Genomic DNA, 11,525 nt, shown 5'->3' with positions numbered 1-11,525 from the left:
CAGGACTTGCAGGTAGGAACATGATTTCATCTTGAAAAACTCAAAGAGGTACAAAAACAGAAAACAGTGTGGATCGCACTTGAAGCTAAGTACTTAGCATGGCTAGGAGGCAAGCAGAACTTACATAACAGCAGCGTGAAGCAAACAAAGAAGCAGACCGACTGACTGGCTTAAATCATGTCTCTGATTAGCAGCAGGTGAGCGTCCTGATCACAACAGGCAGGTGAAAATAATAGGTAGCCATGGTAACCAACTCAGAGGTGCACAAACAGGAACTAAAGGAGTCCAAAACTAACCGAAAACACAAAACCTGATCCGGACCACCGATCATGACAATATCAACATGATCAGATATTGATATTCACTAAATACATGAGGCAATAATAATAGTGTATATAAACATTGTGTAATAATAGTGTATATAAACATTGTGTAATAATAGTGTGTATAAACATTATGTAATAATAGTGTATATAAACATTGTGTAATAATACTGTATATAAACATTGTGTAATAATAGTGTGTATAAACATTGTGTAATAATAGTGTATATAAACATGTTGTAAAAATAGTGTATATAAACATGCTGTAATAATAGTGTATATAAACATTGTGTAATAATAGTGTATACAAACATGTTTTAATAATAGTGTATATAAACATGTTGTAATAATAGTGTAGATAAACATGTTTTAATAATATTGTATAAAAACATGTTGTAATAATAGTGTATATAAACATTGTGTAATAATAGTGTATATAAACATTGTGTAATAATAGTGTATGTAAACATTGTGTAATAATAGTGCGTATAAACATTGTGTAATAATACTGTATATAAACATGTTTTAAAAATAGTGTATATAAACATTGTGTAATAATAGTGTATATAAACATTGTGTAATAATAGTTTATGTAAACATTGTGTAATAATAGTGCGTATAAACATTGTGTATTATTAGTGTATATAAACATGTTGTAATAATAGTGTATATAAACATTGTGTAATAATAGTGTATATAAACATGTTGTAATAATAGTGAATATAAACATTGTGTAATAATAGTGTATGTAAACATTGTGTAATAATAGTGCGTATAAACATTGTGTAATAATACTGTATATAAACATGTTTTAAAAATAGTGTATATAAACATTGTGTAATAATAGTGTATATAAACATTGTGTAATAATAGTGTATGTAAACATTGTGTAATAATAGTGCGTATAAACATTGTGTATTATTAGTGTATATAAACATGTTGTAATAATAGTGTATATAAACATTGTGTAATAATAGTGTATATAAACATGTTGTAATAATAGTGTATATAAACATGTTGTATTAATAGTGTATATAAACATGTTGTAATAATAGTGTATATAAACATTGTGTAATAATAGTGTTTATACACATGTTGTAATAATAGTGAATATAAACATTATGTAATAATAGTGTGTACAAACATTGTATACAATGTGGGTAGCAATGTTTACTCGTACTGTCCTTGTCTAATGAATACATGAATGAAGGAAAACATTTAGTTTAGTGTTTAGTGATATTAGTGACTATGACACACCTACTTACAAATATTTATTACATGTACTGCGTCTCTTGTCCACTAGAGGGCAGAAATGCTTCATGTTGTGTTTAGGCTGCCTGGTTTTTCTCAGGACTGAAGTTGAAATGTTTATCCACTTGGATGTCTTTCTCCAAACATATTTTGCAATTATGCATTAACTACATTAATAATAAATTTATTAACATTGTATTAAAGGAACACACATTAATAATACATTTATTAACATGTAATTAAAGGAAAAAACATTAATAATACATTTATTAACATTTAATTAAAGGAACAAACATTAATAATTCATGTATTAACATTGTATTAAAGGAACAAACATTAATAATACATTTATTAACATTGTATTAAAGGAACAGACATTAATAATACATTTATTAACATTATATTAAAGGAACAAACATTAATAATTCATTTATTAACATTTAATTAAAGGAACAAACATTAATAATACATTTCTTAACATTGTATTAAAGGAACAAACATTAATAATTCACTTATTGACATTTAATTAAAGGAACAAACATTAATAATACATTTTTTAACATGTTATTAAAAGAACACACATTAATAATTCATGTATTAACATTTAATTAAAGGAACAAACATTAATAATTCATGTATTAACATTTAATTAAAAGAACAAACATTAATAATTCATTTATTAACATTTAATTAAAGGAACAAACATTAATAATACATTTATTAACATTGTATTAAAGGAACAAACATTAACAATAATACATTTATTAACATTGTATTAAAGGAACAAACATTAATAATTCATTTATTAACATTTATTTAAAGGAACAAACATTAATAATACATTTATTAACATTGTATTAAAGGAACAAACATTAATAATACATTTATTAACATTGTATTAAAGGAACAAACATTAATAATTCATTTATTAACATTTATTTAAAGGAACAAACATAATAATACATTTATTAACATGTTATTAAAAGAACACACATTAATAATTCATTTATTAACATTTAATTAAAGGAACACACAATCATTCATTTATTAACATTTAATTAAAGGAACAAACATTAATAATACATTTATTAACATGTTATTAAAAGAACATGCATTAATAATTCATTTATTAACATTTAATTAAAGGAACAAACATTAATAATACATTTATTAACATTGTCATGCATTCAAGACTAGTTTGAAGTATATCATGCATTTGCTTAATAACTAATAATAGTATTGTCAATAATAACTAATAATACTGTCAATAATAAGTTTTAATAGTATTATCAATAATAACTAATAATAGTATTGTCAATAATAAGTAATAACAGTATTGTGCATAATAAGTAATAATACTATTGTCAAAAATAAGTAATAATAGCATTGTCAATAATAAGTAATAATAGTATTGTCCATAATAAGTAATAATAGTATTGTCAATAATAAGTTATAATAGTATTGTCCATAATAAGAAATAATAGTATTGTCAATAATAGGTAATAATAGTAATGTCAATAATAAGTAATAATAGTATTGTCCATAATAAGTAATAATAGTATTGTCAATAATAAATAATAATAGTATTGTCGATAATAACTAATAATATTGTCAATAATAAGTTGTTGGAGTTTATCTATATTATTTATTTATTAATCGTTTTGACAATGAAATCAAAGAATGCCAATGATGATGTTGATAAATTATTGGATGTTTTAGATGAATTGTGATTGACTGATTGTTATCAGCTGCTCATGGTGAGCCACTTCCTCCTCCTACAATTAAGAAGACAGGACAGCTGGGAGATCCTTTTTGTCTGTCGATCATGTTGAAGAAGTGCATTACTAAAACAAGGGAGGAAGCTGAAAGGAACAGACGTGTACATAAATGAACATTTAACAAAGAAAAACGCAGACATAGCCAGAAAAGCACGTAGCTTAAGAAAAACAAGGAAAAATACAACAAACATGGACAGCAAACTGCAAAATATTTATTAAACTAAATGGAACACCAGAGGAAGCAAGAGTAATAGTCATAAGGAAAATAGCAGAGCTGGATAAATATTAATAACGATAAAAAAATTAAACACAACCATGACACAAACAAACAATAATCAATCAAACAGAGAATTTATAACCTTTTCCAGCATTGACTATAACAGGACGGAATTGGACAGTGCTATAGATCCACACACACGTTTTTTTCTCACATGGACAATAATTGTTTATATTACACAGAAGTACAGTACAACACCAACATTAATTCCAATAACAAACTGTCAATTATTCATATTAACTGCAGAAGCTTGTATGCCAATTTTAACAATATGAAATCATTTTTGGAACAATTTAAAGAACCTTTCAAAATGATCGCTGTATCCGAGACATGGATGGATCCAAAAAAAGGAATGGACTTTGGACTAGAAGGATATGAACTCAATTATATTAATAGAGTAAATAAGAATGGAGGCGGAGTTGCTGTATATGTGATGAAGGACTTCCATTACAAGGTGGTAAAAAACATGTCACTGGCTATTGACAATGTTTTAGAGTGTAGAACCATTGAGATATGTCATGAAAGAAGTAGAAATGTATTGATCAGTTGTATTTATACGGCACCCAACTCAAGTATTGAAGGATTTGAAGACTGGATTAAGGGAACTTTCAATGGAATCAGTCAAAAAGTACTTTTTTTATGTGGAGACTTCAATATTGATCTCTTGAACCCCAACAAGCAAAAGTCCATGAATGACTTCACAGACACAATGTATAGTATGACTTTGTATCCCCAAATCACAAGGCCAACCAGAATTGCAAGTCACAGTGCTACACTTATTGACAATATCTTCACTAATGTCTTTGAAAATAATACAACAAGTGGACTGTCAACAACCCACATCAGCGACCATCTGCCAGTCTTTACTATTTATGATGGGAAGTACAGGAAGAAGAACATTGACAAAAAGACATTTCAAAGACTATGCACAGAAGAAGGAATGGTTTCCTTCAAGAAGGATCTGAGGAAACAAATTTGGGACAATGTATACAATGAAGATGATGTAGATGATGCATATGGGAATTTTTTCAACACCTTTCTAACACTCTATGATAAACATTGTCCATGGAAAGAAGGTAGGAAGAAGCAAAAGAAAAACAACCAACCATGGATGACAAAAGGACTGAAAAATGCTTGTCACAAAAAAAACTCATTGTATCGAATATTTATAACACAGAGATCTATAGAGGCAGAAAATAAGTACAAGAAATATAAAAACAAGCTAATTGGTATACTAGGAACATGTAAGAAGGAATACTACAGTCAATTATTAAAGAAGAACAGAAACAACATGAGAGCAACATGGGGCATCCTAAATAGCATCATTAAAAATGGTGCTAAGAAAGATTACCCCCAGTACTTTCTAGATGGAAATACAAAAAATGACAATATGAACCAAAGAGCTGAACGTTTCAATGATTATTTTGTTAATATCGGAAAAAATCTGGATCAAAGAATTCCAAATGCAGATGATGGATCAGTTGAGGACTTGAGTGAGCTCATAGACAGAAATCCCAATTCCATGTTTCTTAAAAGCGTAACAAAAGAAGAAATAATCAAAATTGTAAAAAATTGTAAATCCAAGACCTCAACTGACTGTCATGGAATAGATATAGTAACCATAAAAAAGGTTATAGAAGACATTTCAGAACCTCTGACATATATCAGCAACGTATCATTTCTAACCGGCAAATTCCCTGACATAATGAAAATTGCAAAAGTCGTACCAATTTATAAGAATGGAGACGTACAGCAGTTTACTAACTACACACCAGTTTCATTACTTCCACCATTCTCCAAAATCATGGAAAAATGATTCAATAGTCGACTAGATTTATTTATTAACAAAAGTGGGACGCTCGTAGAGAACCAATATGGATTCCCAGCAAATATCTCAACATCAATAGCATTAATCCAAATAACAGAGGAAATGAGCAATGCAATAGATGGTAAAGAATGTGCGGCCGCAGTATTCATGGACTTAACTAAAGCATTTGACGCTTCCGTCAGTCTACCCCAGGGCAGCTGTGGCTATGAAAGTAGCTTACCACCACCAGGTGTGAATGATTGATGGGTTCTACATGCAAAGCGACTTTGGGTACTTAGAAAAGCGCTATATAAATCCCAGTTATTATTATTATTATTATTATTAATTAATCATGATATTTTAATACGAAAATTAGAAGGATATGGCATCAGAGGTTTGGTCTTGAACTGGGTAAGAAGTTTTTTAACCAACAGGAAGTAATATGTGAAGATGGGTGAAAATATGTCAACACGGCTAGATATATCCTGTGGTGTACCCCAGGGATCAATACTGGGACCAAGATTGTTTCATCTTTATATAAAGCACATTTGTAAAGTTACAAAGGACTTCAAGTTAGTTTTATTTGCAGACGACACAACTGCTTTCTGTTCAGGAGAGAACACACAGAAGATCATACAAATAATAACAGAAGAAATGAACACATTAAAAAGATGCTTTGACAAAAACAGACTATCTTTGAATTTAAGTAAAACTAAAATAATGCTATTTGGTAACAGTAGAAAAGAGCATCATACACGAGTACAAATAGACGGAGTAGACATCGAAAGGGTAAAAGAAACCAGATTTTTGGGGAGTATTAATAGATGATCAAATGAACTGGAAATCTCATATACAAAACATACAACATAAGGTGGAAAAAAACATCTCAATAATGAATAAAGCAAAATATGTCCTGGGCCAAAAATCACTTCATATTCTCTACTGCTCGCTAGTGTTACATATCTGAGTTATTGTGCACAAATATGGAGAAATAACTACAAATGTGCGCTACATTCGCTAACCGTGTTACAAAAAAGATCAGTTAGAATAATACATCATGTTGGATATAGAGAACACACAAACACTTTATGAGTCAAAAATATTAAAGTTTGGTGATTTGGTAAAATTGCAAAGAGCTAAAATTGTGTACAAAGCAAACTATAACCTGCTACCAAAGAATGTACAACAATTTTTCTCTACTAAAGAGGAGAAATATAACCTTAGAGGAACAAATAATGTTAAACATTTGTATGCACGTACAACACTTAGAACTTTTAGCATATCAGTATGTGGAATTAAATGATGGAATGGATGAAGTAAAGAAGTTAAAAAGAGTACTGATATGATCCACTTCAAGAGGTTGTTGAAAATAATAGTGCTTACAAAGTACAAAGAAGAAGAATTATGAGAAATATTTCCAACCTTATTGGAAATAAGATATTCTTCATCTCAGTATGTTAATAATGACTGAATTAATTAATTAAATATTACAAAACTGTTCATAGATGTTATTTTATTATATAAAAAGGTCAGTAAATGATGTATATATTTGTAAACGCTCTGAAGTGGGAAAGGGGTAGGATTAAATGAGCTTTGCTTCTTCCTACTCCTTTTCGGGCATGATGTAAAATGAAATGATATGAAATTGTGTGATGTATTATAATGTAAGTGTGTTCATGTTCCAAATAAATTAAAGAAAGAAAGAAAAGAAGTGAGGAGTGAAACAGTTTGTTTACCGCTAAATAAGTTATTTTGATGATTATGAAGTCAAGCACAGAGAATGTTTTTGTTTGTGAAAATAAATTATGATCATTTGGAATCTAGAAATATCTCCGCGAGTGCTTATTAAGGAATTTAGTGAGTCAAATACCTCCTCCTCAGGACTACTCTGCTATCTTTATTTTTATTTTTTCCGAACCTTTTTGAACGCAAGAGTAGCCGTAACATAAGTAATAATAATATTGTCAATAATAAGTAATAATAGCATTGTGCATAAAAAGTAATAATATTATTGTGCATAATAAGTAATAATACTATTGTCAATAATAAGTAATAATAGTATTGTCAATAATAAGTAATAATACTATTGTCAATAATAAGTTATAATATTATTGTCAATAATAAGTAATAATAGTATTGTCAATAATAAGTAATAATATTATTGTCAATAATAAGTAATAATAGTATTGTGCATAACAAGTAATAATATTATTGTCAATAATAAGTAATAATAGTATTGTGCATAATAAGTAATAATATTATTGTCAATAATATGTAATAATAGTACTGTCGATAATAACTAATAATATTGTCAATAATAAGTAATAATAGTATTGTCAATAATAAGTAATAATAGTATTGTCGATAATAAGTAATAATAGTATTGTCAATAATAAGTAATAATAGTATTGTGCATAATAAGTAATAATATTATTGTCAATAATAAGTAATAATAGTATTGTGCATAATAAGTAATAATATTATTGTCAATAATATGTAATAATAGTACTGTCGATAATAACTAATAATATTGTCAATAATAAGTAATAATAGTATTGTCAATAATAAGTAATAATAGTATTGTCAATAATAAGTTATAATAGTATTATCAATAATAAGTAATAATAGTTTGAAGTGGATGTGGAGAGGTTGCCCAGCTCCATATTTCCACTCTTTGAGCGAAAAAGAAGTGGTGTCACATTTTGAATAGTCTTACTTGTGACGACACCTGGAGGAGCAACAAGGTCTGATTTGAATATTTGACATCTTTGTACAAGTCCCATCATCACCTGTTAATTACATTTTTAACAGCCAACTTTAGCTTTCTTCAACCTGGAATTAATTAGCCCTCAAGGATGACTTTGTAGAAAGAGAAACCACACAACTGCACTTTGTATAGGTGCTGCTGTAGGGACGTTATTTCCTGCGACACAAACACTTCCTGTGCCAGACTCGGGATTAGGAACACCTGCACGATCTAATGGTTCCCATTCAGCAGCACTGGTATGACTGGAGCCCTCAAAGACACTGACCAGTGTTATTGTAGCCAGAAACACTGTGCTAATATCTATTCACATACTTTTCAAAATAAAAGAGACCACAGACAATGTTATTATTGGCTTCATTTGAAAACAACATCATAAACATCTCCTGTCTGAGCTGCCACCTTACCGTGGTAGAGGAGTTTGCGTGTCCCAATGATCCTAGGAGCTATGTTGTCCGGGGGTTTCTATGCCCCCTGGTAGGGTCTCCCAAGGCAAACTGGTCCTAGGTGAGGGATCAGACAAAGAGCAGCTCGAAGACCTCGATGAAGAACACAAACCAAGGACCCAGATTTCCCTCGCCCGGACGTGGGTCACCGGGGCCCCCCTCTGGAGCCAGGCCCGGAGGTGGGGCACGATGGCGAGCGCCTGGTGGCCGGGCCTGTCCCCATGGGGCCCGGCCGGGCACAGCCCAAAGAGGCAACGTGGGTCCCCCCTCCAATGGGCTCACCACCCATAGCAGGGGCCATAGAGGTCGGGTGCAGTGTGAGCTGGGCGGCAGCCGAGGGCAGGGCACTTGGCGGTCCGATCCTCGGCTACATAAGCTGGCTCTTGGGACGTGGAACGTCACTTCGCTGGGGGGGAAGGAGCCTGAGCTAGTGCGTGAGGTGGAGAAGTTCCGGCTAGATATAGTCGGACTCACTTCGACGCACAGCAAGGGCTCTGGAACCACTTCTCTTGAGAGGGGCTGGACTCTCTTCCACTCTGGCGTTGCCGGCAGTGAGAGGCGACGGGCTGGGGTGGCTATTTTTGTTGCCCCTCGGCTCAAAGCCTGCACGTTGGAGTTCAACCCGGTGGACGAGAGGGTAGCTTCCCTCCGCCTTCGGGTGGGGGGACGGGTCCTGACTGTTGTTTGCGTTTACGCACCAAACAGCAGCTCAGAGTACCCACCCTTTTTGGATTCACTCGAGGGAGTACTGGAGAGTGCTCCCCCGGGTGATTCCCTCGTTCTACTGGGGGACTTCAACGCTCATGTTGGCAGCGACAGTGAAACCTGGAGAGGTGTGATTGGGAAGAATGGCCGCCCGGATCTGAACCCGAGTGGTGTTCTGTTATTGGACTTTTGTGCTCGTCACAGATTGTCGATAACAAACACCATGTTCAAACATAAGGGTGTCCATATGTGCACTTGGCACCAGGACACCCTAGGCCGCAGTTCCATGATCGACTTTGTAGTTGTGTCATCGGATTTGCGGCCTCATGTTTTGGACACTCGGGTGAAGAGAGGGGCGGAGCTTTCTACCGATCACCACCTGGTGGTGAGTTGGCTGCGATGGTGGGGGAGGATGCCGGACAGGCCTGGCAGGCCCAAACGCATTGTGAGGGTTTGCTGGGAACGCCTGGCAGAGTCTCCTGTCAGAGAGAGTTTCAATTCCCACCTCCGGAAGAACTTTGAACATGTCACGAGGGAGGTGCTGGACATTGAGTCCGAGTGGACAATGTTCCGTACCTCTATTGTCGAGGCGGCCGATTGGAGCTGTGGCCGCAAGGTAGTTGGTGCCTGTCGTGGCGGTAATCCTAGAACCCGTTGGTGGACACCGGCGGTGAGGGATGCCGTCAGGCTGAAGAAGGAGTCCTATCGGGTTCTTTTGGTTCATGGGACTCCTGAGGCAGCAGACAGGTACCGACAGGCCAAGCGGTGTGCGGCTTCAGCGGTCGCGGAGGCAAAAACTCGGACATGGGAGGAGTTCGGGGAGGCCATGGAAAAAGACTCCCGGACGGCTTCGAAGCAATTCTGGACCACCATCCGCCGCCTCAGGAAGGGGAAGCAGTGCAGTGTCAACACCGTGTATGGTGGGGATGGTGCTCTGCTGACCTCGACTGCGGATGTTGTGGATCGGTGGAGGGAATACTTCGAAGACCCCCTCAATCCTACCAGCACGTCTTCCTATAAGGAAACAGGGCCTGGGGAATCTGTGGTGGGCTCTCCTATTTCTGGGGCTGAGGTTGCCGAGGTAGTTAAAAAGCTCCTCGGTGGCAAGGCCCCGGGGGTGGAAGAGATCCGCCCGGAGTTCCTTAAGGCTCTGGATGTTGTGGGGCTGTCTTGGTTGACAAGACTCTGCAACATCGCGTGGACATCGGGGGCGGTACCTCTGGATTGGCAGACCGGGGTGGTGGTTCCTCTCTTTAAGAAGGGGGACCGGAGGGTGTGTTCCAACTATCGTGGGATCACACTCCTCAGTCTGGTTTGGTGGCTGCAGGATTAGGTCACTGCTATTTGCAGATGATGTGGTCCTGATGGCTTCCTCCGGCCAAGATCTTCAGCTCTCACTGGATCGGTTCGCAGCCGAGTGTGAAGCGACTGGGATGGGAATCAGCACCTCCAAGTCCGAGTCCATGGTTCTCTCCCGGAAAAGGGTGGAGTGCCATCTCCGGGTTGGGGAGGAGATCTTGCCCCAAGTGGAGGAGTTCAAGTACCTCGGAGTCTTGTTCACGAGTGGGGGAAGAGTGGATCGTGAGATCGACAGGCGGATCGGTGCGGCGTCTTCAGTAATGCGGACGCTGTATCGATCCGTTGTGGTGAAGAAGGAGCTGAGCCGGAAGGCAAAGCTCTCGATTTACCGGTCGATCTACGTTCCCATCCTCACCTATGGTCATGAGCTTTGGGTCATGACCGAAAGGACAAGATCACGGGTACAAGCGGCCGAAATGAGTTTCCTCCGCCGAGTGGCGGGGCTCTCCCTTAGAGATAGGGTGAGAAGCTCTGTCATTCGGGGGGAGCTCAAAGTAAAGCCGCTGCTCCTCCACATCGAGAGGAGCCAGATGAGGTGGTTCGGGCATCTGGTCAGGATGCCACCCGAACGCCTCCCTAGGAAGGTGTTTCGGGCACGTCCGACCGGTAGGAGGCCACGGGGAAGACCCAGGACACGCTGGGAAGACTATCTCTACCGGCTGGCCTGGGAACGCCTCGGGATCCCCCGGGAGGAGCTGGACGAAGTGGCTGGGGAGAGGGAAGTCTGGGCTTCCCTGCTTAAGCTGCTGCCCCCGCGACCCGACCTCAGATAAGCGGAAGAAGATGGATGGATGGATGGATCATAAACATGTTCC

Source organism: Nerophis lumbriciformis, linkage group LG16 (genome assembly GCF_033978685.3).
Source record: "Nerophis lumbriciformis linkage group LG16, RoL_Nlum_v2.1, whole genome shotgun sequence".
In the NCBI taxonomy this organism is placed as follows: domain Eukaryota; kingdom Metazoa; phylum Chordata; class Actinopteri; order Syngnathiformes; family Syngnathidae; genus Nerophis; species Nerophis lumbriciformis.
Note: the sequence above shows the minus strand (reverse complement) of the source record.